Below are 25,590 nucleotides of genomic sequence, written 5' to 3' on the forward strand. Positions count from 1 at the left end.
TAAGCTATGGGCATAAAATTTGTAATGGTTATTGAAAGTGTGCTGAGTCCCCCTCCACATATAACTTTCTAATTATACGGTAGTATAGCAGAACTACTATTTTTTCGTTCTATTATCAAATACAACTTTTCGGCATTGCATTTGCTTTTTACACCTGCCATTTATTCAATATGTGTCCATCCTTATTCATCTTACGAACAAAAACAAGCATTGAATTATGAGCCAAAACGCAGAGTATTAGTTAGGAACTATATAATAACCATATAATATAATGCTTGATTTTGTTTGCAAGATAAATAAAATTGTATGGTGTGTTTTCATATTACCACAACACTGGAAATTGAAAAACAAATAGATAGATGCTAACAAAGCTGTAGGTAGTGATGATATATCAGTTAAAATGTTTAAAAATGCTTGTTGTTCCGCCAACTCTATCCACTCTTTTAATCAGAGTTTCACAGATCTTGTGTACCCAGATATACAGAAAATAGCCAAGGTGATACCAGTCTATAAAAGGGATCTAAGCATGATTCGAATAATTAAAGGCAGATCTGATGTGCCCCAGGGTTCCACTATTGGCCTGCTGTCATTTTTATGTTACATAAACGATCTGCCTTTGGCATCTGCATTTTATTCAGCCCTGTTTGGAGTTGATACTTCTCTGGTAAAATCAATATCCTGCGGTTCAGAACTCCACAATGGGCGAATCAACCGAACAAAATTATCATGCAATAAGTATTCTTATGGATATTCTTGAGCTTCATGGATTTTTCGTGCTTGCTTCAGATTTCCTTGTTCACAATAATGCAAATTTTTTATTAGTGGACCGATGGAATTGCAGAATTAATACGCCGAGACTAAATTTACAAAACGAGATCTAATAAATAACTGATGACTTCCCAGCTCGCCAATGTTGCGCAACAATCATAGATGTCTCGCTTGATTTAACTCTCGTTTCGAACAGCCCTTCAATATAAAAGACCGAATAGAAATGCCTATATTCGCCTACGACCATACCACGTTGAATACACCCGATCTCGTTCGATCTCGGAAGTTAAGCAACGTCGGGCTCGGTTAGTACTTGCATGGGTGACCGGCTGGGAATACCGGGTGCCGTAGGCTTTTCGCTTTCAAAGTAATTTTATTTATTCAATAACCTTTGAAGTAAACGCTTTTTAATGTGTTACAAAATGGCATTCAACAAATATAATACATCTGGCTATAGTCCCTTAATTTTTTTTTTCTGTTTTGCTTCGAAAAGGCGCCATACGCAAGGGGTGTTTATCTAACTGATATCTGTCGTTCAAACATATATATAATGCTTTTCACAGTTTGTTAGATGAGTATATTTCTTAAAGACATTCTATTAATTAGAATGAATTTTTCCACATTCCCTTGATTTGTAAGGCCCTTATTATTTTCCTAATCTATGGGCATAAAATTTGGAAAGGTTATTGAAAGTGTGCTGAGTCCCCATCCATATATAACTTTCTAATTATACGGTAGTATAGCAGAACTACTATTTTTTCGTTCTATTATCAAATACAACTTTTCGGCATTGCATTTGCCTTTTACACCTACTATTTATTCAATATGTGTCCATCCTTATTCATCTTTCGAACAAAAACATGCATTGAATTATGAGCCAAAACGCAGGATATTACTTAGAAACTATATAATAACCATATAATATAATGCTTGATTTTGTTTGCAAGGTAATAAAATAAAATTGTATGGTGTGTTTTCATATTACCACACCACTGGAAATTGAAATACAATTAGATAAATGCTAACAAAGCTGTAGGTAGTGATGATATTTCAGTTAAAATGTTTGAAAATGCTTGTTCTTTCGCCAACTTTATCCACTTTTTTAATCAGAGTTTCACAGATCTTGTGTAACCAGATATACTGAAAATTGCCAAGGGATACCACTCTATAAAAAGGATCTAAGCATGATTCGAATATTTAAAGGCAGATCTGATGTGTCCCAGGGTTCCTCGATTGGCCTGCTGTCATTTTTATGCTAAATAAACGATCTACCTTTGGCATCTGCATTTTATTTAACACTGTTTGCAGATGATACTTCTCTGGTAAATTCAATATCCTGTGGTTCAAAACTCCACAATGTGGCGAATCAACCGAACAAAATTATCATGCAATAAGTATTCTTATGGATATTCTTGAGCTTCATGGATTTTTCGTGCTTGCTTCAGATTTCCTTGTTCACAATAATGCAAATTTTTTATTAGTGGACCGATGGAATTGCAGAATTAATACGCCGAGACTAAATTTACAAAACGAGATCTAATAAATAACTGATGAGTTCCCAGCTGGCCAATGTTGCGCAACAATCATAGATGTCTCGCTTGATTTAACTCTCGTTTCGAACAGCCCTTCAATATAAAAGACCGAATAGAAATGCCTATATTCGCCTACGACCATACCACGTTGAATACACCCGATCTCGTTCGATCTCGGAAGTTAAGCAACGTCGGGCTCGGTTAGTACTTGCATGGGTGACCGGCTGGGAATACCGGGTGCCGTAGGCTTTTCGCTTTCAAAGTAATTTTATTTATTCAATAACCTTTGAAGTAAACGCTTTTTAATGTGTTACAAAATGGCATTCAACAAATATAATACATCTGGCTATAGTCCCTTAATTTTTTTTTTCTGTTTTGCTTCGAAAAGGCGCCATACGCAAGGGGTGTTTATCTAACTGATATCTGTCGTTTTAACATATATATAATGCTTTTCACAGTTTGTTAGATGAGTATATTTCTTAAAGACATTCTATTAATTAGAATGAATTTTCCCACATTCCCTTGATTTGTAAGGCCCTTATTATTTTCCTAATCTATGGGCATAAAATTTGGAAAGGTTATTGAAAGTGTGCTGAGTCCCCATCCATATATAACTTTCTAATTATACGGTAGTATAGCAGAACTACTATTTTTTCGTTCTATTATCAAATACAACTTTTCGGCATTGCACTTGCCTTTTACACCTACTATTTATTCAATATGTGTCCATCCTTATTCATCTTTCGAACAAAAACATGCATTGAATTATGAGCCAAAACGCAGGATATTACTTAGAAACTATATAATAACCATATAATAGAATGCTTGATTTTGTTTGCAAGGTAATAAAATAAAATTGTATGGTGTGTTTTCATATTACCACACCACTGGAAATTGAAATACAATTAGATAAATGCTAACAAAGCTGTAGGTAGTGATGATATTTCAGTTAAAATGTTTGAAAATGCTTGTTCTTTCGCCAACTCTATCCACTTTTTTAATCAGAGTTTCACAGATCTTGTGTAACCAGATATACTGAAAATTGCCAAGGGATACCACTCTATAAAAAGGATCTAAGCATGATTCGAATATTTAAAGGCAGATCTGATGTGTCCCAGGGTTCCTCGATTGGCCTGCTGTCATTTTTATGCTAAATAAACGATCTACCTTTGGCATCTGCATTTTATTTAACACTGTTTGCAGATGATACTTCTCTGGTAAATTCAATATCCTGTGGTTCAAAACTCCACAATGTGGCGAATCAACCGAACAAAATTATCATGCAATAAGTATTCTTATGGATATTCTTGAGCTTCATGAATTTTTCGTGCTTGCTTCAGATTTCCTTGTTAATAATAATGCAAATTTTTTATTAGTGGACCGATGGAATTGCAGAATTATTACGCCGAGACTAAATTTACAAAACGAGATCTAATATATAACTGATGAGTTCCCAACTCGCCAATGTTGCGCAACAATCATAGATGTCTCGCTTGATTTAACTCTCGTTTCGAACAGCCCTTCAATATAAAACACCGAATAGAGATGCCTATATTCGCCTACGACCATACCACGTTGAATACACCCGATCTCGTTCGATCTCGGAAGTTAAGCAACGTCGGGCTCGGTTAGTACTTGCATGGGTGACCGGCTGGGAATACCGGGTGCCGTAGGCTTTTTGCCTTCAAAGTAATTTTATTTATTCAATAACTTTTAAAGTAAACGCTTTTTAAAGGTTACAGAATGGCATTCAACGAATATAATACATCTGGTTATAGTCCCTTATTTTTTTTCTGTTTAGCTCCGAAAAGGCGCTATACGCAAGGGGTGTTTATTTAACTGATGTCTATCGTTTTAACATATTATAATGCTTTTCACAGTTTGTTAGATGAATATATTTCTTAAAAACATTCTACTAATTAGAATAAATTATTCCACATTCTCTTAATTTGTAAGGCCCTTATTATTTTCTTAATGTTTGGGCACAAAATTTGGAATGGTTATTGAAACTGTGCTGTGTCCCCCTTCTTATATAACTTTCTTATTATACGGTAGTATAGCAGAACTACTATTTTTTCGTTCTATTATCAAATACAACTTTTCGGAATTGCATTTTATTTTTACACCTGCTATTTATTCAATATGTGTCCATCCTCATTCATCTTACGAGCAAAAACAAGCATTGTATTATGAGCCAAAACGCAGGGTATTAGTTAGAAACTATATAATAATCATATAATATAATGCTTGATTATGTTTGCAAGATAAATAAAATTGTATGTAGGGCTGGGCAAAATATTCGAATAGCGAATCGAATATTAAATTATTCGAATGGCATTTTACTATTCGAATATCGGGTACCACGTGATCTGCGCCGCTTCACTTGGACACAGAACGTCTCTGAATCGATCGTGATTCGGCGCGAGAATTCACCTACAGCGCACGCTAACAGACAAAAGCGACAAATTTGAAAAATCGTCTTTGCGTTGTGGTGTTATTTGTTTTCTTTCCTTTTCAATCGTTCATTTCAATTCCTTAGTTTGCAAAAAAAGGTACCGAAACCGTTCCCTAAATTCAGAAATGTCAAATTAAATTAAAATAAATATCCCAGATTTTAAACTCTGTATGATTGGCGGCATGTGATTAGCCGTTTCATGCAGGAACCAAACATAAATTTGTTTAACGAAAATTAAAAGTTGAAATAACTTTCGCCTGAAACCATGCATAGTATAACACGAACAAGCTATGATCAGAAAAGAAATGGCAGGTAATAGTTCTTTTAATGTACTTTCGAATATTTCTTCAGTGATCCCTTTCATTCTTGACCAAGGAATGTTTCGAAAATATAAACATTTTACTCGGGCATGCATGGCGGGTGTAGTGTAGAAATCGTGAATTGGAGTAGGACGTAAAATCAATCGTGAATTTCGATGTAACAACGCGCACTGTCTCGTAAACGAATTGTTGTATCATCGGAAATGATTACATTCGTTATATTTTGAGCATTTTTGCACTAATAAATAGGGCGTGACATTAACAAAATCGTCAAGAGAAGTAAAAGTGAATTTGCAAATTCCTTAAAAAAAATTGTGAATTACTCGGTAAGGATATCAGCTATAACGATCGCGAGGTTTGTTGAAAGAAAACGTCGAACTTGAAAGAGTTGTTATAATTAGCGCCTGGCCAGCCATTGGGCACATAAGTACAAAAGCGCAATTTATTTCAGCATTAGGTGGCATATGTAAATTATTATTCAAGAAGCGCTGTTTATTAACGCCATCTTGTCATATGGACATGCAGAAATGCCTCTACCGCCGAATTATTTAGTCACTATTTCAAATCAACATTCGGGATAGACGCAATCACAGCTTTGCGAGGTTTGTCTGTAAAGTAACATAGACAACATAGAAATGCATAGCAAAGTTAATTAAGGTATTGTCTTAATAAATATCTACATCCCGGTATCGATAATAATATTACCGTTCGCTTAATATTGTGACGGTGAATTTACAAACGTTGATAAGTAATATGAAAGCCAACGCAAATGATAAAAATTAGAATATTAATAATTTAAATCAATCCTCAACTTTTAAAGTGAACGCTTTTAATGTGTTACAAAATGGCATTCTACGAATAGAATACATCTGGCTATATTTCCTTAATTTTTTTTACTGTTTTGCTTCGAAAAGGCGCTTATACGCAAGGGGTGTTTATCTAACTAATATCTATCGTTTCAACATATATATAATGCTTTTCACAGTTTGTTAGATGAATATATTTGACAAAATCAAAGTTGAGTTTGTTTCTACTGTTGGTCCAAGGCGCATTCATAATACTGACACGCTTACATGGCCTTTTATTTTAGAACGCCTTGGTTGTCAGTAAATTCCGGGACATCCGTAGCCCAGACCGGGACAAGGGACGCCAGATGTCAATTCCGGTCATTCCGGGACGGTTGGTATCCCTAATCGAACGGCTTGATATTGGTTCGCGGAACTGTTTGAAATAAATTAAAACGAGTGTTCTCATGAGTAAAAATTATCACAGCGAAATTTTTGATGAAATATCAAATCTCATACGATTAATAGAAAACTTAGGAATAAATAAAAGTAATAGCCTTCTAGCGAAAAATACAAACTTCATCTGCTGAAATTTTCGAAGCAATCGGTCCGGTAATCACGGCGAAAAGCGATTTTTTTCATATCATACCGATAGAACGAAAGTAATGCAAAGAACAACAACAAAATAATAATAACCTATCCATAGGTCCGCTACATGTCCAATAAATGCAATCATCATGACTTCAATATAACACTCACTTTGTATGTCATACCAGTCCAAACGTGTATTCCTCTCATTCCCTCAGGAATCATTGAGTGTAAACAAGTTTTTAGTAGGTTGTAGTGTGTGACGTCATAAATATTATCCATTTTATTCCTGCAAAGTGATTCAGCATCACTGAAGGTGACGTTTATTTTGGGATATAAAATCACTTAAAAGCGTTTCGAATTGTAAGTGATGTTACAGGGTTCTGAAATGGAATGATCACATTCAATCAACAATTTCCAATCTGTCAGTGATTAGTTTATTTTTTCACATTTCGAAAATACGAAAGTGTACAAACAATGCGAACATGAGTAGAATAAAAATAATTTATTTAGCTCGGAGGGAGACGCAATATAACAGTCATGGCTATCAAGCAACGCCACCCACTTCAATAATCCGTTGGGCACAAGTAGGCCTATTATTTAATATGTTACCACGTTATGATTAGGAAATAGCGAAATGCTAGCTTTTCATTTAATGAGTTAAAATTAAGCATTTTTTGTTCTTTATAATTTTACTATATCAAGTATTTGATTAACCCTCGAACCGCTGGCAATTCAAATTTTCAAATTATTCCTAACTTCAACTGGATAAGTACTAATTTGGGTACTCCCGAAGTATGCGTACCGATATCCGACATTTGTTACCATTGTTACCTTAGAATATTTACAACACAATCTTAAGATGAGGTTTAAAATAAGGTAGATAATACCTTGTATATCGGTTGTTTCAGGGAAAGTTGTCTCTGTGATTGTAGTTGGTTCTACAGTAGTTTCACGTTGATTAAACTCGGTCGTAGATAGATCGTCATAGCTGGTGTCAATAAGTGCTTCGGCAGTTAGGAAAATTTTATCACCTGTATAGAAAATTAAATTTGAAGCACTCTAGCAAATATTTGAATGCTAATTTGCTATGCACCACTAATGCACTAAGTTATGCACTAAACGCGTTCTGTAAATATGTACGTTTTATATGTGACCTTGCAGTTACTGCATTTGCTATCATTGTCGAAATGGGAAAGGCCCATTTACGTAATATAAATATCGTTAATTATCTGATTCAAAACAGTACTTAATCCGTTCTGTTTTTATATACACAACAAACTTTCTTTCTCGATAATTGAGGACATTATTTCCTGTGGTTTTATACTTCTCTGGTGTTGTCAACTCGAATTCAGATAGCACTGCGGATGTTATTGTTCTGGTATCGAATTCAGTTGTTACTTCATTTTCTAAAAATACGTCGTGGTCGATCTTGCCTTCGGTAGTGGGTAGACCGGTTGTTGTAATGTAGTCTTCATTGGCAAAAATGATGACGTCATTAGTTGTAGAGGTTTCGTCATAGTTAGTGACGAAGTGAAAATAGTTAGTGAAAAAACTGCTAATAAAACTGACACGAGATTTCCGTTTTTCTTACTTTTATTCTGTAATAGCAAATCAAGTTTGGCATGATTTTTTAGAAATGTTTGTCAGCTTTATGAATACCAAAGGTTGATGTATTTTGACTCGACAAACCAATGCAGTAAAATTACCAATCTAGAAATTCAATATTGTTTAATTAGGACAACAGTTGTATGACATTTTTGAAAACAGTTTATCCATTGGGGATCTTGTACTTAAAACTCCTCTAATCATGCTAATGCTTTCGAACTATCATATCTGAAGCATCGATTATTCAATATCTAAATCAATCCATTACTCACCATCTTCGCTTGATGCCTGTTGAATGAAATGAAAATAGTTTTAATATGAATGTGTTATCAATAAAATATCACTTGCTAAAAAGTTGACCCACCGACACCGTGATTGTCTTTCCGTTGCCACAAGATGTGCTGTCTGAATCACCGTTGAGTTGAAATTCATCGATATTTCAACTGCAAATACAGAATTTAATTTGTTCAAAATTTATTAGTTTCGACTCTAAAGTTGTCTTAATGAAACTCTGACTAAGACAAATAAAAACAAAACAAAATAACATCCTGCAAATTTTGTAAGCAACCCGTTTCTCATTTTAATTAATATCAGAATCTTCAAATATATCTGTTCTCATAGCCGTTGCGTAACGTTGATTCTAGTGTTGCCAACATGCGATGCAAGTTGATTACGGGTGCTGATTATATCTTAACTTGTTGAGTATAAACGACGACAAAACATATCACATTGACAAAATGTGCCCTTTTTAAATAGATAATGATGGACGTCCGACTTCAATGCCTCACGCCCATTATAATGAACAGGATTCACATTTTATGTCCAATAGGGTAGTTCTGATCTCTTTTATGTGTTCTGAGCTCTTTTATGTATATCCGGTTTCATGTCTGTTACGTTAACCTCCGAGAGATGACTTGTATGGGAAGATCGCAATGCTCCGCGAGAAGTGTTCGATTATGTCTACGTTTGCAAAAACACTCAATTTTGTATCTTAGTTCAATTTTATCTTAGCTTGCAAAGTGTAAAATATCAGAATTCTTACCTGCGATTGCACTTCCAAAATATAAGATCAGAGCGAACGCAGACGAAAACATTTTTATTGGCTTTTACATTAGCGCAGCAATAAACTACTTTTTCAAAATGCTCTAAATGAAACTACCAGGTATGTGGACCAACAAAAGGTGCAGGCCTTTTTCAATATGTAATATTTTCTATTTCAGTATCATCTGAGTATTACTATTGACCAAGTTTGGTGTGCTGAAAATAGTTAGTTTATGCGGGTACAATTTTGGTGATTTGAAAATTGAAAATGCGAGTACTCAGTAGAACCAGGAAATAACACTGTGCTCTATCCGACTACATATATGCATTGGGTTCAGTTGAAGACAAGGGATATTTGCACCCAGATATATCACTGAGTAATATATAAGACCTATTTTGTCCGATCACGATATTTGACTATTCATGAATCTTCATAGTAAAAGAAATTAAGCGATATCCAAGGTATTTTATACAATACTGTGTGAGCATAATAAAATAAAACTGAATGTTCTTGTTAATTCATTACTTATCGATCTTAAGATCGGTAAGTATGTTGATAGGTATTTGTCTGTTTGTTTGTTTGTCCGCCTGTCTGTTAGATTCACGCGATATCTCACGAAAGCAAGGTTGAATCTGCTCCAAATTTTGCATGTGCATTCATCATAGCTCGGATCAGAAGCCTATCGATTTTGGATGGATTATGTCTCATAATTAGCGAGTTATTAATTAATTAGTGATGGGACACACGGTGTCACTATGGAGTAAGACCACTGTTTTGGGGGATCCCCTAATCTTCGATCGATAAGTCTTCGGTTTCTGACCGATATTCTAGTAAATAGTTGTTGCTCACAAATCTCACAGTATAAAGGTAAATAGTTCAATTGGTTCATTTCAAGATAAACAATTATTGAAACGTAAATCGTATATTTCACACTCACAAGTTGTGGCGGTAATACAAAACTACAAACTAATTGTGTAACGATAACAAAATTGAATGAGGATCCATACTTCTATCGTTAATTTCCTCTAACATAATAACAAATTAACAACATCTTCACTTTGAAACTAATTGATCGTTAATATCGATTATGCGGTCTTCGATATCACATTGTTCGATAAATAAATTACTGGTCACGATGTACGAAATATAAAAAAAATTGGGTAGTAATCGAGATCACTTTTTGATATATTTCTAAAAAAATTCAATCACATGAACAGAAAATTCATTTGTTTGAATCCCGACGACTAAAATCATCTCATCAAGTCGATTGTGTTTATGTGGGCTTTATTTGTAAATGGATGCAATTTCGCACACGTATGTATGTTTATTTGCCTCAAAAATGTAACAATAACTGCATAAGAATTAAACAGTATAACAGAGACGGGATACATGTTCAAGATCTTACTGCCCTAGAACAAGGATGTGCGACGTGCACCCCAACAAGTATAACTGCAGTTTAGGACTGCTGCGTTATGGTAGGACAATATAATTGTCGTTTGGTGACTTCTGACGCGAAGTGACGAAAATATCCTTGTCCGATTTAAACTTTGACGACGGTAGGAAACCTAATTTTGAAAAAAAGCTCCAAATATTTTCATTTCCTTTCAACGACTTCTTGATTTCTTTATCAACATATTTTACCAAGAAATTGCCTAATTTAGGTGACCAAGTATCGCAATTACAAATTAAAAAACAGCGTTTATCTAAGTAACATTTAAAATATAATATAGTAAGTGACAAAATTAATTCAATTTAGAAAAAATTATACAAGAGAAACTAATAAGTTAAATACACAATCATGATAAAAGTAAGGGAATGCAATTTTAATATTGCTTGGTATTTTTTGATCCATGGGGATTGCAATAAAAAATCAAACTTGGCGAATTTTCACTGGAGGATTTTTTGATTAACTCTCACAATGATATTGATTTGATTGTCTAATTATTTTATTGATAATTTCTTGATTTCATCTGCAAGTTTTTCTTTATATAACCTTTTATTAGGTAATTCAGGTATCAGGATGACTGCATGAAATGACCTAGAAATAACTAAAAAATTCCAGTCAAAATCAACGCTGGAAATTATTAAAGTCAAGAAAATATTTGCAGTATTTTTCAGTGTGTAAGGTCACAATTATTTTCGAAAACTGATAATAATTAAATTTCCAGAAGTATACATTTTTATAGGATGCTAAACGCATTAAAATATAGACAAATAGTACAGAGATTAGCAATCTTAAATTGCCAAAATTCTTTGGTAAATGATCTTACAAATATCAATGATAGAAATAATTTTGATTTCAAGTAAAAAGTGACAAAATAAATCAAAATGTTCTGCTCTGAAGCATCGTCCACGCTTAAAATTATCCACGCTATAAATTATAAAACAAGGGTTGTGAGTGACCTAAAAATCTATCTGTTTTCACATTTCACATATAACTCCGTTGTATGGCCATGTTGGTAAAATATTCATGATACCATTGTACGGATTTGAGACCAGATGCTCGAAAATAACAACATTTGTGAACCAAACACCTGACAGTGGATAATTTTGGTGCCACACCCCCAAGAGAAGAGATGTTGGTTTACCAGTTGTCAGCAGGAGTTTGCCGTTCTGTAAAAATCAGGAAACACGAAAAAAGTTCAAGCAATATTTAAAGACTTAGGATGGGAATATTTTATGATATTGTTAATCGAAAAATTTCAAACTTCAGTGGATAATTTCAATTGATATATATCTATTCTATCATTACTGAAAAATTTTACATCATGACAAAAATATGGTATTTCAAAAATAAACGCAGTCATAACATCTGTTTAATATATAAAAATGGGAAGTTATATATATCTAATATGCCATATCGCTAATTATCCAAACAGTCGGACGAAGACGGCCACCATTCAGCGAAAATTTAACAAGCCTTTGATTTGGCCTGTCTCTACAAAACTGAACAAATACAGCCAGCTGTTTTCGTAAATGTCAGTGAGGTGTTAGTGAGTGCAAACGCCAAGTTAATAATACTCGTAAACATTTAGGGGCCAGAGGTTCAAATATCGACTGGAAGGTAAAACAGGCAATATATATTGCTGTTTCACGAAAAGTGACAACCGCTATAATGCAAGGTGTTGTCCTATAAGTTGTGTAACTGACCTTTCTTCTTTCTTGCTCCTCTTTGAGAAGACTCGGTATTTCTTGGTGACAAATCCGAAGCATCGACACTTTCAGCAGTATTTTGTGAAGGAAAGTTGTCAGTTGCCTGCCGTGGACCTACATTCTGTTGCTCAGCTGCCTGCGGAATATTCATCTGTCCAATCTCACCTGCAGCAATCTCAGTTGTCCTTGTTCTGAATAAAATACGGATGCATACATAAGGCATTTGGAATTGGCCACGTTTCATTATTCTAACCATCCAGTCCTGCTTAGGTATGAGACTCTGGCATTTAGGTATTTCTACAAACTAATATTTCATTTGTGAATCCTTAGTATTTCTACATTTATAAATATATCTTATCAATCAGATGTCACCAATCACCATATATAATTTCCAAAAAAATTTTTGTAAGTGTTTACAGCCATCAGGATTTAAATATTATGTTTCGACATTGCATTTCTAGCTGAAATACATTGAAATTGTGTATTCGAAATCTCAAATGCGTTTTTATTGTTAAATTCAAAGATGCGACGTGAGAGACATACGAGTAAACCTACGTCACCCCCTCCTCTAAAAATACTCCAATCGCAACACCGTCTGATTTAAAGATTTGTCTTTGCAAACTTGGGTTGTAGGCTACAAAATTAGGTAGTTAACTTACTGTACAATTTCCATTTGTTTCTTCTCGTTATATATATGATTATCATATGCAGTTTGCTTTTAGTATTGCTGGCCACCTTCTGCTATTCCGGCTGCTCACAACAACTCCGTAAATGTTTCAAATTTGCAAATCCTAAGTGTGACAATACGAATCGACTTCAATACTGCCTACGACTGCTACGAGGCTACAAAGTTACTCTGTCATGCGTTTTTCAGCAGACAGCTCTATCGTTTTCGAAATAAATTGCAAGAATACTATTTAATAAGGCACCGCAAGGCCACCTCTGGGAATAAAGGCAGCTGTTCGGCTGCTCAACGTGTTGCATGCACATCGTGCTAAACGTAGACACTCGCCACCGCACCTCTGATTACCTTGCGTGGGTTCGAATCCTATTTAGGATGGTTATGTGCGAGAGGATTGCTTGGACTCCTTGCCGCCGCTGGGTGGTTTCCGTAAAAACTGGTCTGTTAAAGCTTCCTTCGCCATAAAGTCCACGCTTTCGAACTGGATTGTTTCGATTATTAGTTTTCAGCCAATAGCCTATTTACCAATCCTATATTTTATGTCAAATACAACGGCGCAACGGCTATTCAAACACGGCCTAGCGATATTTTTGTGAGGAATTCTGCAACCCCAAACCTGATAGACGGATATGGACATTGCTTAAAGAGTAATTATAGGTAATCTCGCGGGTTACCGTACATTTGAACCCACGTACATTTTAACCCACGTACATTTGAACCCATGTGTATAACCGCGGGTTCAATCTATATGCGGGTGCTAAAACCCATGGGTTACGGTTAGTATGGGTTCAAATATCCGCAAAACAAAATATTCTCATAGGTACAATAGTATGCAGGTGCAATTGTTGTGGGTTCAAATGTACGTGGGTTTAAATGTACGCGGGTTCAAATGTGCTGGGTTCAAATGTAATGGAACCAACCTCGCGGCGTGTATCATTCGCTCTGACTCAAGAGCGTTAAAAATTTCTCGAAGGAAACTTGCGCATCGCGACGACGTCAAAGTTACAAGAGGTCTGTGGACGATGCTTGAAGATTAATCACGAGATACGATCTAGCGGTGTGTATCCTTCGCTCTGACTCACTAGCGCGGGAACTTGCGAATCGCACACACACACTCAGCGCGTTTAAAGAATCTCTCGCTTTCTTACTCCATAGGCGGTTTCGATTCATCCGCTCTTACTCCATAGAAACACCTCGTGACCAATCACTAATTAATTAATAACTCGCTAATTATACGACATAATTCATCCAAAATCAATAGGCTTCTGATCCGAGATATGATATCCGATATATATATATATATATATAACTCTAATTATAGGAATATTTAAGAGTCCTCACCCGTGGTTTGATATTTCTCTGGTGTTCTCAATTCGAATGCAGATGGCACTAAAATTTGAAAACTTCTCTCAAAAATGAAAAGCTTGAGTGTGATGTGGAGATAGCAAAGCGATCTAACGTAAAAGATGCTCGAACGCGGCGATAGAGCAGGTTGTAATCGATAAGTGGTCCGTGGGCTGTACCACACAGCGAGTAGTCTATAAGTACTGAACTCTGTCTACTTATTAATTTTCCACTCGGCTAAAATAAAATTTTATTACAATTAAGGCGTTTGTGTTGATATTGCTCAAAGCATTTTCCCACCACCATTCTAACAAATGTCGTTTCACATGATTTATTTCTTTTTTTATTTATTTTCTGTCTCACGATTGAGTAGTTGTTATATGTTACTCAAAACGAACTCAGAGTTGCATGGATATTCATTCCCATGAAACGTTTCTATGCAGAAGTTTGATGTAAATTCGATACTGTAATAATACTTCAATGCAGCGCTCACGTTCCGGATATAGTCGAGCATGAATTTTCTAAAATCGGGCACAGATAAACTCATTTTCACTTAAGGTAATGTGTGGAAAATTTCATTTTAAACTCAAGATCCTTTTTATTTTAAGCTATGAGCCATTTTATTTTCGACTCAGTGCTGTTTTATTTTAAGCCAAAAACCACTTTATTTTCAGTCCAGAGCCGTTGTATTTTAAGTCAAGAGCCAACCACTCAAACAAATAACAAACGTTCAAACATGGTATTAACTTTATCAAACCATGTTTCACAATAATTTATAATATGATGAAACGGTTTCAATTGACTTAACACGATTTTTTTCGAATGAGGCTAAACAACCGCTTTCTAACCGAATTTGATTACTTTTTCAAATTGAAATTTATCTAAGGAAGTCGATGTATCTTACACAAATCTTTACGCGCCTTGTATATTAGCGGCATGAAAATAAAAACCCCTAACATACAATAGTAAATAGATAGGCCCAACTCTTATAATTAAATTATCAAAATAGTTTTCAATATTCTCAGCCCTTAGTGATTTAATTTTATTTCAATGTCCATTTCATGATTAGTAAGATAAGACATTTACATACAATAAGATAATTTATGAAAATAATCTCTTTTTCTTTTTTTATATTAATTCGACAATTTTCAAAAACATTGAAAAAATAATTATTGTGCTAAAATCACAAAAAAAGTTCAAGCGCTTACTAATAACGAAAAGACAAATATTGAATATTGCAAACCAATTGTAGATCGCAAAGTGTCAAAGGATTTCTTCGGATTTTAATGTTCGTAAATCTTTGCTAGACACCAGTAAATTGCTAAAATTCGCAAAGTTCAATTGACACTGAATTCTTTTCCAAATTTGTGGATGGGCCGTACAAAATATACTGACTAAAGCATTAACCGGAAGCAATAAAATCGAAAAAGGAAATGACATTCAGTCGCTCTAAAACCAAGCTGACTACTAAACAAGCAAATATTAAAATAGCGACAACAATACATAGCTATTTAAAGTATCACATTCCTCTCTGCATGTAGGTTTGTAACAGATGAAAACAAGTTCGTGAGTGAAATCAGAATACAATGTGCATACATTTATGTGGAGATTCAGTTTATTATTGAGCACCATTCCCCGGCAACCGTGCGCCGTATAAATCGGGTGTTGTGAAGTTGATTTAATATGCTTGAAATGACTTCGATAAATGACTTTAATCACGATAGATTAATAAAACTTCTACATTGTCACCTTTCAAGGCTTGAGGATTGTAGAAAAACAATCTTTTTGTTTTTTTCAGTCGTTTTTCTCTTGTTGTATCTTTCATCGAAAACTTTATTGGTCGTTCATGTTCAATAACGACGTTTTCTCACCCTTGACTGTTTATTTGTCGGACGTTGAATCATTCTTTTGAATGGAAGTTTTTACCGGGAGGAGCTTTTTGTATGTAAAACACAATACAATCAGTGACACAAGCATTAAAAAAAGTACAACGCCGCTCAGAATAGGCGAACGTTCAATAGTTACCATTGAGGTTGACAACAACGGGCCAACGATCCTGCCATCTCCAGCAAACATTAATAATGCTCCCTGTTTAAAACTTTGTGTTTCAATGGAAGTTATCTTTGAATAAAGTGAAATTATTGTAATATACGTAAGCGGAAATGATATTGTCATAATAAACCAATCAGTCCAAAATAGTGGCAAGAGCCAATAAGCCTGGCCAATATTATTTTGGAAATATAAAACAGTGGAGTAAACATTGAGTATTGAGTACACGGAGCAATGGAGTCTTATGTGGAATTTTCGTCTTGATATTATACCGAATCAAATAAGTGAGCTGTTATAGGGGACTGGAATGAATCCGAAGGGCATATTTTGAACTTTAGGCTATTGGAACATATTAGCAATTTAGATTGAAAAACTATCTAATGCGTTAAATTTAGCCACAAACACAACGGAGTGCCTTATTTTCAACATGCGAGTGCGAGTAGTAGTTTCGCTTTTGTACAATGTGCGTAGTTTATAAAGTGTGCACTAATAAGAAATATATTTATAATAAAAAATAAAGAATATCAGTAATACTGGATTTAACTGTTTTAATTTTGTCCTGAGAATCTTTTCCGTAACCGCTTTTATTACCAGCTTCCACTGATATTCTGTACTCCGTGTCGGGAGTTAAATTTTCAAATTTGAACTGTAGATTCTTTATCACATGTTCTTGTAGAAAACCATCTGACATTGCTTGTATTTTATACTTTGTGGCATTGGGGGTTTCATTCCACTTACAAAAGATCACCTTATCAGGGTGCTGATCATCTAGCTTCATCTGAAGATTCTAGGCATATGATGGCCCTGAAAAACATTTAGTGTACAATCTTTTTACCAAACGTGGTTTTTTGATGAACAGTGGAATAGGGATAAATTTACTACTGACTCAGATTTCAAGGTATTTCAACAAAGGCTGTCCTGCCTGCCAGCTCTTGTTTTTTAAATATCCGGATATATCTGTTCAAAATTTAAATTAGGCGTTTTGAAAGCCTTCGACATTATCTTTTTTGATAAAATAAAAATTTATTATGTGATAGCGTCTGCCTTCTAGACCCTCATGCAAAGAGAATATGTGAAACCATCTAATAGAAAGAAAAAAAATAACTTGAATCTGTTGTAACCTCATTCATGCGGTATCCATCACTTTCAGAGTCATTGTGGACCGCAATGATACTGAACTGATATGAGAGACCACTCTTTAATCAATCTAGTGTACAGCTAGTTTCATTGACTTTTTTCGTCATGTCGGGTGTATTTGCCTCTTTTACGAGATAATGTGAAGGAATCGATTCTTCTGGAGCTGTCCGTCGAAGGTCAACACACTCCGTCGTCTTTCCTTTGTTCAAGAAGGTTTTCGCCATTCTGGGGATGGAGCCGCCTCCAGAATGTAATTTTTGTGGAAGAAAAAAAAAAAAAGATCAGAAATCGATAAGATGGCGAACCATTGCTTTTATGCAATTGTAAGTCGATTTTGATAACAAAAATAGACCACCTGTGTCAGATGCTAGGTTATGACAGAAATTTGCATTTGTTTAGCAGTGAAAAAATTATGATAACCCACTTTATGCATTACTTGAACAAGTTTTGGTAATCATTGAGAAGAGTCTTAGTGATTCAGCAATTGCACACGAAGAGGAGCTTTGGGCTTAGAATTAGGATGAACTTAGACACAATCGACCTTTTTTTATACACAAGTTTACTTTAAGTCAACTCCTAAATTATCATCCAACAGTGGAAACAGAACTAATAGAAGAGTAATAATCCACGCCAATATGCCCAGAGCTAGATATTCTCTGATTGAGTGACACAGGCGTCAGTGGTTCGGTGATTTGAAATAGTCGAAGAAACAATGGAATAGTTTGTCTTACCTATCAAATAGTTTATAGTTTTTGTAGTGTATCGATTGTCTTTACCATGGGCAGTGACTTGGAAGGTGTAATAAGTTCCAAGAGAAAAATCGCCAATTAGTTTTGTATGCTTTGTCACGGCTTTGCTGACTTCCTGGTAATCGACTTGCTTTTTGCTCTCGGACTCAAATATTTTAAGTTCGTATCGTTCAGCAACCTGTGCACTGTCCCATTGTACCAGCACTTGATCTTTCTCTACTTTCACTCTAACATTTGGTTCGGTAGGCCCTAGAATGCAAAAATTAAATAGGTAGTTGCATTTACATATGTTTGTTACAGAAACAAGAGAGCTACGCCCAAATATATGGACACGTCTGTTCGCAGTACAGTACGGTTTACCGTACCGTCAGATCACAGTCTACAAATATATTCACACCAAGCGAAGCAGTACAGTAGGACACAAAATGGCGTCCGATGTCCGCAGAACGTTTAATGACGTCATGGCAAACAGAAACAAATCTCACAGAGCTAACAGAAATATTTAAAATGAATAAAAGTAATAGCCTTCTGGGGAAAAATTTTATCTTCAACCACTGAAAATTTCAAAGCAATTGTTCCAGTATTCGAAGAGAAAAGCGTTTTTTTAATATTTCCACTAGGTGTGTTATTCTGTGTCAAACAACAAGAACAATAACAACATAATTTTGAAACGATCGTTATGTCTACTACGTGTCCAATAACAAACTAAGAAAATGAAATATGGCTACATTGAACTATGGGGAAAGCTGGCTGCAAAGCTTTGAATAAATCAATTGAATTGAAAACAGTCTTAAAATCTGCTTCAATTATTGGACACGAAATGGACATAACGATCGTTTCAATATTATGTTGTTGTTGTTCTTGTTCTTTGACACGTTTTTAAAAAGTCGCTTTTCTCTTCGAATACTGGACCAATTGCTTTGAAATTTTCAGTGGTTAAAGATTAATTTTCTCGCTAGAAGGCTATTACTTTTATTTATTTCAAAATTTTGCGTGAATTCTATGAAATTTGATATTTCGTCTAAAGTTTTGCTGTATTATTTTTTATCCATGGGAACACGGATTTTAGTCAGTGTCATGACTGGCTGTACGTTTTGATTCTGCAAAATTCTTGCTACTGGAAATTCAGAACTTTTTTGAGGGTACCGGTAGCGTCAAAGGTACCGGTAAGGACTGATTCGCTCTGGTCTAACGTGTCCATATATTTGTGCGTAGCTCTCTTGTCTTCTCTGTGTTGATTTCTTCATATACTGTTTTTATATGCACAATTGCACAGTATAACATTTCCCCAAATTGATGAGAAAATTTTCTGTGCAAGTTTGGTGTATGAGATGTTTATTAAACATCGTATGGCTTTCTTGTCGCACTTTAATATTGTATTGTAGAATCTCGTAATCGTCGGACTCTCCTGAAAAGCCGGGAGGTTCCCAACTAACGGTTGCCATTTCGATGCCTCCATCATTCGTTGACATATTTGTTTCAACGTTGCGTGGTTTGTCTGAGGAAAAGATATCAATATAGAAGTTATAAAAAGTTTTGTGTTTTACACATTACATTTTTCTTCTTTTTATCAGTAAATGTGACAAATATTTGTTGACCAAAGCTTAATAAAAAGAAGTATGCCTATAAAAGCCTGAGTAACACACCGCTAAGTATTTGATCGGTTAGAAATCTCCCAGGATATATGGAAATTAAAGACATTATGAACTCTCCATCCTTGCAAGGTTGCCTCCACCAGCCAAATAAATGAATCGCTATTTTTGGGATAAAATAAATATAAAGCATCTTATCCTGTACAATTATTACCTGTGACCACATTTTTCAAAAATTACATAAGTCTAATAAAATTGAGAAAAATGAACGCAGTGATCACCAAAATCATTTTTTCTGACATTTGTCACTTGACTGTGATCTGAAAACAAATTCACCAAATCACAAACAACAAACCATTCAATATAAAAAAATATTATATTCATTCCAATAAATTTGTTGTCACGAATCTCCATTAGTTGATCGATAACAGCTGGACTGTGTTGTTAAAAGCAGTGTGCACTGGAAAATAAAGTATACAAATTAAATTGATAGAACTGACATAAAAAAAAAGACCAGGATAATATCACAAGACAGTTTAGTAAAGTTCAACATATAACAGTGTTTTGTATATAAAAAAAAAACTGAATCATTATTGGGATTCTACGTTTATCTGGTAGTAGACTATCACTATTTTGGTATATGTACAAATTTGCAATTTGTATTTGGTTCATACAAAAGTGTGACTGGGTATCATCATGCTTTGACTAGATATTTTATCAAACAGTCGATAAACGAAATAAAGTGGTAAATACTTACTCTAGGACCAGTTCTTCAAAGCTTTCTGATGGGCGGTCAGTACCGGTAGGCCAGACTGGATTCCATGGCAGGTGCACGCCCGAGAGCGCTAGCGCTCCGCAAAAATGCACGCGAGCGAAATCAATTTTGCACGCCGAAAATTTGCAATTGCTCACCAATGTAAATCGGTTTAAATGGTTTTAAAATCAATAATCCAGTAATATAAAGATGCCAAAATATTATAACTCCACAATTGTCGACAAATACCAGCTTGCAAGATTTGGTCTGATCGAAATATTGCGAAGCAAAAAAGACCATGGACCTTTCCCCGACCTTTGACCCGCAAAAAATTCCTCTCATTGTTACGTCCTTTTTTGCATCTTGCTGATTGGCCAATGTCACGAAGTAAACAAGGAAGTCGATGCTCGGGGAAAGGTCCATATCGTGTTGAATGATAGGAATCCCGTGAGAATAGTTATGGACGAAAAGATCGCCTCCGCACCAATGGCCAAGTACGGCTCTGATTCAGCGTATTTTTCATACAATGATTTCACACGAATGTATTGAACAGTACCGGTATCTAAAGTTGCTCAAACACTCCCAAAATTAGTGACAAAGTATGAAAATAATGTTTGGGGTTAAAGGTCAAACGTCCATTTTGCTCTAATTTTACGTATTTTTTATCCATTATTTCTACGTAAAAACACTACCAAAATTAATGACAAAGTATGTCCATTTTGCTCTGGTTCAACGTATTTTTTATCCGATATTTTACGCGGATGTACTGAACAGTACCGGTATCCAAAGTCGCACAAACACTCTCAAAATTAGCGACAAACTATAGAAATAATGTTTGGGGTCAAAGGTCAAAAGTCCATTTTTTCTCTGATTCAACGTATTTTTTATCCGATACCGGTAATTTACGCGGATGTATTGAGAGGTATCTGATGTCAAAGTCAGTTGCACCCGAGCGCAGTTGTTTTGCACGTCGTGAGCTATAATTGCACGCCAGGAATTCTTATTTGCACGCGGGAATTTCTGATTGCACGCCCGATTTCTCGTTCAAAAAGGCCATGAAATCCAGACTGGCCGGTAGGCCTACGATCATTACATAAAACGCCGTGGCTTGATCCCCTCACATTCAGAACTTTATATACAATAGCATTTATGTTTAACAATACATCATTGTTTCAATCTTTATTAAACTACTCGGTGAGAAACGTGATTCAAACGCCAAAACAGGTTGAACACCTTACTCGCCAATGGCGAGGGAGCTAATTTCTGAAATGAGTTCTCACTACTACGTCATCAAAGCCGTTTCCGAACCTGGGTAGATTTTCGTTAGGGCGGGTTTTGAAAATTCATAAGTAGAAAACTAAGTCCACTTTATGCAAGTGGTAAACGTTAAAAATTCTCAAAAAAATAAATAGAATCAAATTTTCCACAATAATGTTCGCGTGATAACCCACCTTTGAAAACTGGTCCTTGAAATTATCTCGAGTCAGTTTTGGATGCTGGTTTATTAACACCCACAATAAAAATTGCCCTGGCATAGTCGCCTTGTGTTTGTGATTTAATAGCGTCGTTATTTAATTGATACTCAGTTGTCGATAGGGCTTTTAAAAATGAGGGCAATGACTAAACGTATTTATTTCATTCATACAATGACTATTTAGATTGCATCGATATTCCAATATTTGCATATCGACAGTTTACGCGGTCTCAATTTACATTGTGACACCATAATATGAATGTATGATCATTGACCAACAAGTACTAGAGATGTTAGGCGCCATTATTAGTTTTCTTTGTCTGGTAAGAGCCGTGGGACTGCTTAAATTCAGCTTAGATTACTTTGTGAATCGGAGCCTCGAAGATTAGTGGGGGTGGTAGCCCTCGGATAGTACATAGTTTGTGAAACGAGAGAGGGTGTAACCTTGTATATGTAACGTAGCCTGATGGACTGCGTGAGATCGCCTGCGAGTCTTGGACAATGGTGTGCAGATTTTGAGTCAGTGGGGATATGCAGATTTTACGTATTTGTGACCTTACTTTTAGATGACGTTGTCAGGTGGGATTCAAGACATATTGAAAAAGATGTTGATCGACGCCTACTCGTGGTACTAAACTATACCAGACCATGGTTAAATAATATGTATGCTTGTCATCGGACCATGTTTCTCCGTGTATGTTTGCGGAGAAGAGTTAACGTTGTAGTGCATGGATACTGTGCGGGTTAGTGTAGTTTCGTACCTGATCCTGTGTTTTGCTGACATTCGCTGTATCACGTAGGGTTCATATTACGTCGAGAGATTTTGCTCGCGCTGTTTGGTTGTACAATTGTATTTAACTTGTATGGAATTGTGGGGTTCCACAAACTTCCACAAATTTTTTTGAAAATATTCATGGCGCACATACACGAAAAAAATTGTGCCTTTAACTAAAACTCAATTTTGTGATTGTTTATCTGTACCTTGATGTTTTTAAACATGTAGGCCTAAGGAATAGGCAAATGGTCAACTATTCTTCTTCTTCTCCGTCTGCTTCCCATTTAAAATACCGGAAAATCTCTCATCTTAGTTAAACTCTGTTTAGTAGATATATAAACTGCATTGCAGAAAGTAGGGTCATTATCCATTGTTGCGTAACAATAGGGGGCGCTCCTGTAGTATGTGAACCAGGAAGGCGGACACCGGAACGTAGTATGTGTACAGGGTTATAGGGATAGGCCATATTTTATTCAAATCTTCCCTATTTCAGTTATATTAAGAGTTCGGGGACTAGCCAAGTGACTCCCGTAATGTTTATACCTGAAATTTTGGCCTAACCTGGGGCGCCATTCGCCAAACTTCGTGAAAAGCCGCGTTTACGAGCACGTAGCCTAGTCTCTTAAAAACGCAGTTACGAAATCTCGTTAAGTGCGATTCACATTACATCTCGTAAAAACTTTACGCACGGTCACGAAAGTTCTCTCGAAATCTTACGCACGGTCGTCGATGAACAAAAGCCACCGTATGATCACTCAACCGTATCATTAACTGCCGCCAGCCGCCCGGCGCGGATAAGCTTATTTTGCAATGATCTCTGCTTTACTTTTTGCAGCCTGTGATTCAAAGTTTGGGGAATATAGCAGTAATCTATGAATGAATGGAATAAATTCGGAGATACATATATTTAAACGACTTCTGTAACAGACAACAAAATAGATGAATAATGTAATCCCATACTTGATGTTGGTACGTTGTTAGTTGGCATATATACGTGGGTCCACCACGTATGCAAACACCACAGCATTTGTTGGGGTGCATGTCGCACGTACTTGTCTTAGGCCAGTAATGTATTGAACATGTATCCCGTCTTAGTTATACCGTTTAATTATTATGTAGATACTGTTGCAAATAAACACACATACATTTTAACTTGAATCCATGCTAAAAACAGGCCGAACTACTGTTAACGAGTAAAATTTTCCCCTCGTTAGTTTGCGAGCACTCCGGCGCGTTAAGGAACTTTAGTAAATACCGATTTTCGGTAAAATGAGAGAAGAAGGCACTTTACGAGACGTCTGTTTTAGCGCGCAAAAAATTCTCTCGAATATTAACGATACTTCGAGAATACCATTTTTGCCTTTCACGAGAAAGTGGGTGCTTTACTAACATGTTAAATGATAAAGAAGTTTGGCGAATGGCGCCCCTGGTAAACATACTACGTCCCATTGTCCACCATCTTGGTTCACATACAAACAGGAGTGACCAATAGAGGCATACACTACGCAACAGAAAGAAACGACATATAGGGGTAAAATGAAGTTATTGATTCATATACACAACATTTAAAATAAGAAACAACAAAACATTTACAGGTAATACAACATGTAAAAAATTCAATCATACTTTAGTTATGATTATCACAATTCTGTTTAAATTTTGCGGCGCACGCCTTTGGAAACGCTGAGAAGTAACGAAGTACCGGTAACTACCCCGTTGCTTGGCACGCTAATTCATTTTTATTAGCGCTTGGTCATATAGCTGATCATTATCTTGATCTGTTTGTATTTAGGAATGGGTATATAAATCACCAGATGTCGCTAATAAGCTATCTATTTCTGGATGAATCATAATGTCTGTTGCTGTTGTCTAATTTAATTCAATTTTAATGTTATTTTCAATTAATTCAATTTTTGTGTTATTTTCCGATAATTTTGTAATTTAGAGATAATTTTCAGATTACTTCATTGCTATATTTGCTGTTATAATGCAGCATTTGGTGTCGCTGACTGGATGACTCATTGAGTCTTTCGCTATCCCACTTTTATTGCTGTTTATCAATGTTTCTTGTATTTTTTTTTTAGTTTATTATGCTTTTCTTTTGCTTCATATTGATTCTTGCTTGACGGAATATCTGAATCTATAATTAGACAAATTCCAAGAAATCGCAGAAAGTCGATGCTAAGTGCAAAAGCTTCAATGGCGCAGAAAATATTCAAATGTTTTTTTTTGCTATGCAATAAGGAAATAAATCTATATTCTGTTCTAGAGATGTATCACTGCTTTATTTATTTTTTAAAAAAGTTTCTTCTTTGTAGAAAACTTCATCCAAATTTGACAAACCGTGCGAAAAAAATTCACATCGATGTTTTGAAGTACATGGTACATATGCATGCGAACAATTATTTTTGAAAATGAACATTAGAATAAACAAGCTGAGAACTCGGATTAGTGATGCCAATTTATGAAATGTTTTAATTCAAAAGTTAATTTCTGGCTTAATCTTATTTATCCCAAGGTAGGTGAACATAATACAACAGCTGAAACATTTGGGTGAAACGCAATTTTTCAATCCAGGCCTGTCCAGACTTTTGCATACACAAGCCTTCCTTATAAGACTGTTAAGAACGCTTATCATCTGTTGAAAATTCCGACCTCTTTTATCGCCTTTGAAAGTGTTTAATCCCAACTCTGGCATTTTGACTACAGTGAATGCATGCCACACTCCGACAGGCCCTGCTTTTTAGTTTAGTAATTTATTTTTACTGCAATGCCTACTTTGA

General features: G+C 35.4%; 1 long non-coding RNA gene and 3 other non-coding genes across 4 annotated transcripts; 3 read left to right on the top strand and 1 right to left on the bottom strand.

Annotated features, from left to right (window-relative positions):
• Positions 1–1,003: 1,003 nt before the first annotated feature.
• LOC144430938 (5S ribosomal RNA) lies at positions 1,004–1,122 on the top strand. Its single transcript, XR_013479811.1, has one exon. It is a non-coding gene; the product is annotated as a 5S ribosomal RNA (ribosomal RNA).
• Positions 1,123–2,430: 1,308 nt separating this feature from the next.
• LOC144430950 (5S ribosomal RNA) lies at positions 2,431–2,549 on the top strand. Its single transcript, XR_013479815.1, has one exon. It is a non-coding gene; the product is annotated as a 5S ribosomal RNA (ribosomal RNA).
• A 1,308-nt stretch (positions 2,550–3,857) lies between these two features.
• Positions 3,858–3,976, top strand: LOC144430953 (5S ribosomal RNA). The gene has a single exon (XR_013479816.1). It is a non-coding gene; the product is annotated as a 5S ribosomal RNA (ribosomal RNA).
• A 7,160-nt stretch (positions 3,977–11,136) lies between these two features.
• On the bottom strand, positions 11,137–13,051 carry LOC144430429 (uncharacterized). The gene is made up of 3 exons (XR_013479536.1): positions 12,911–13,051; positions 12,249–12,442; positions 11,137–11,711 (listed from the first exon to the last, which is right to left on the bottom strand). It is a non-coding gene; the product is annotated as an uncharacterized LOC144430429 (long non-coding RNA).
• Positions 13,052–25,590: the final 12,539 nt, after the last annotated feature.

The sequence above is a fragment of the Styela clava genome, chromosome 12 (genome assembly GCF_964204865.1).
Source record: "Styela clava chromosome 12, kaStyClav1.hap1.2, whole genome shotgun sequence".
Classification (NCBI taxonomy): Eukaryota; Metazoa; Chordata; class Ascidiacea; order Stolidobranchia; family Styelidae; genus Styela; species Styela clava.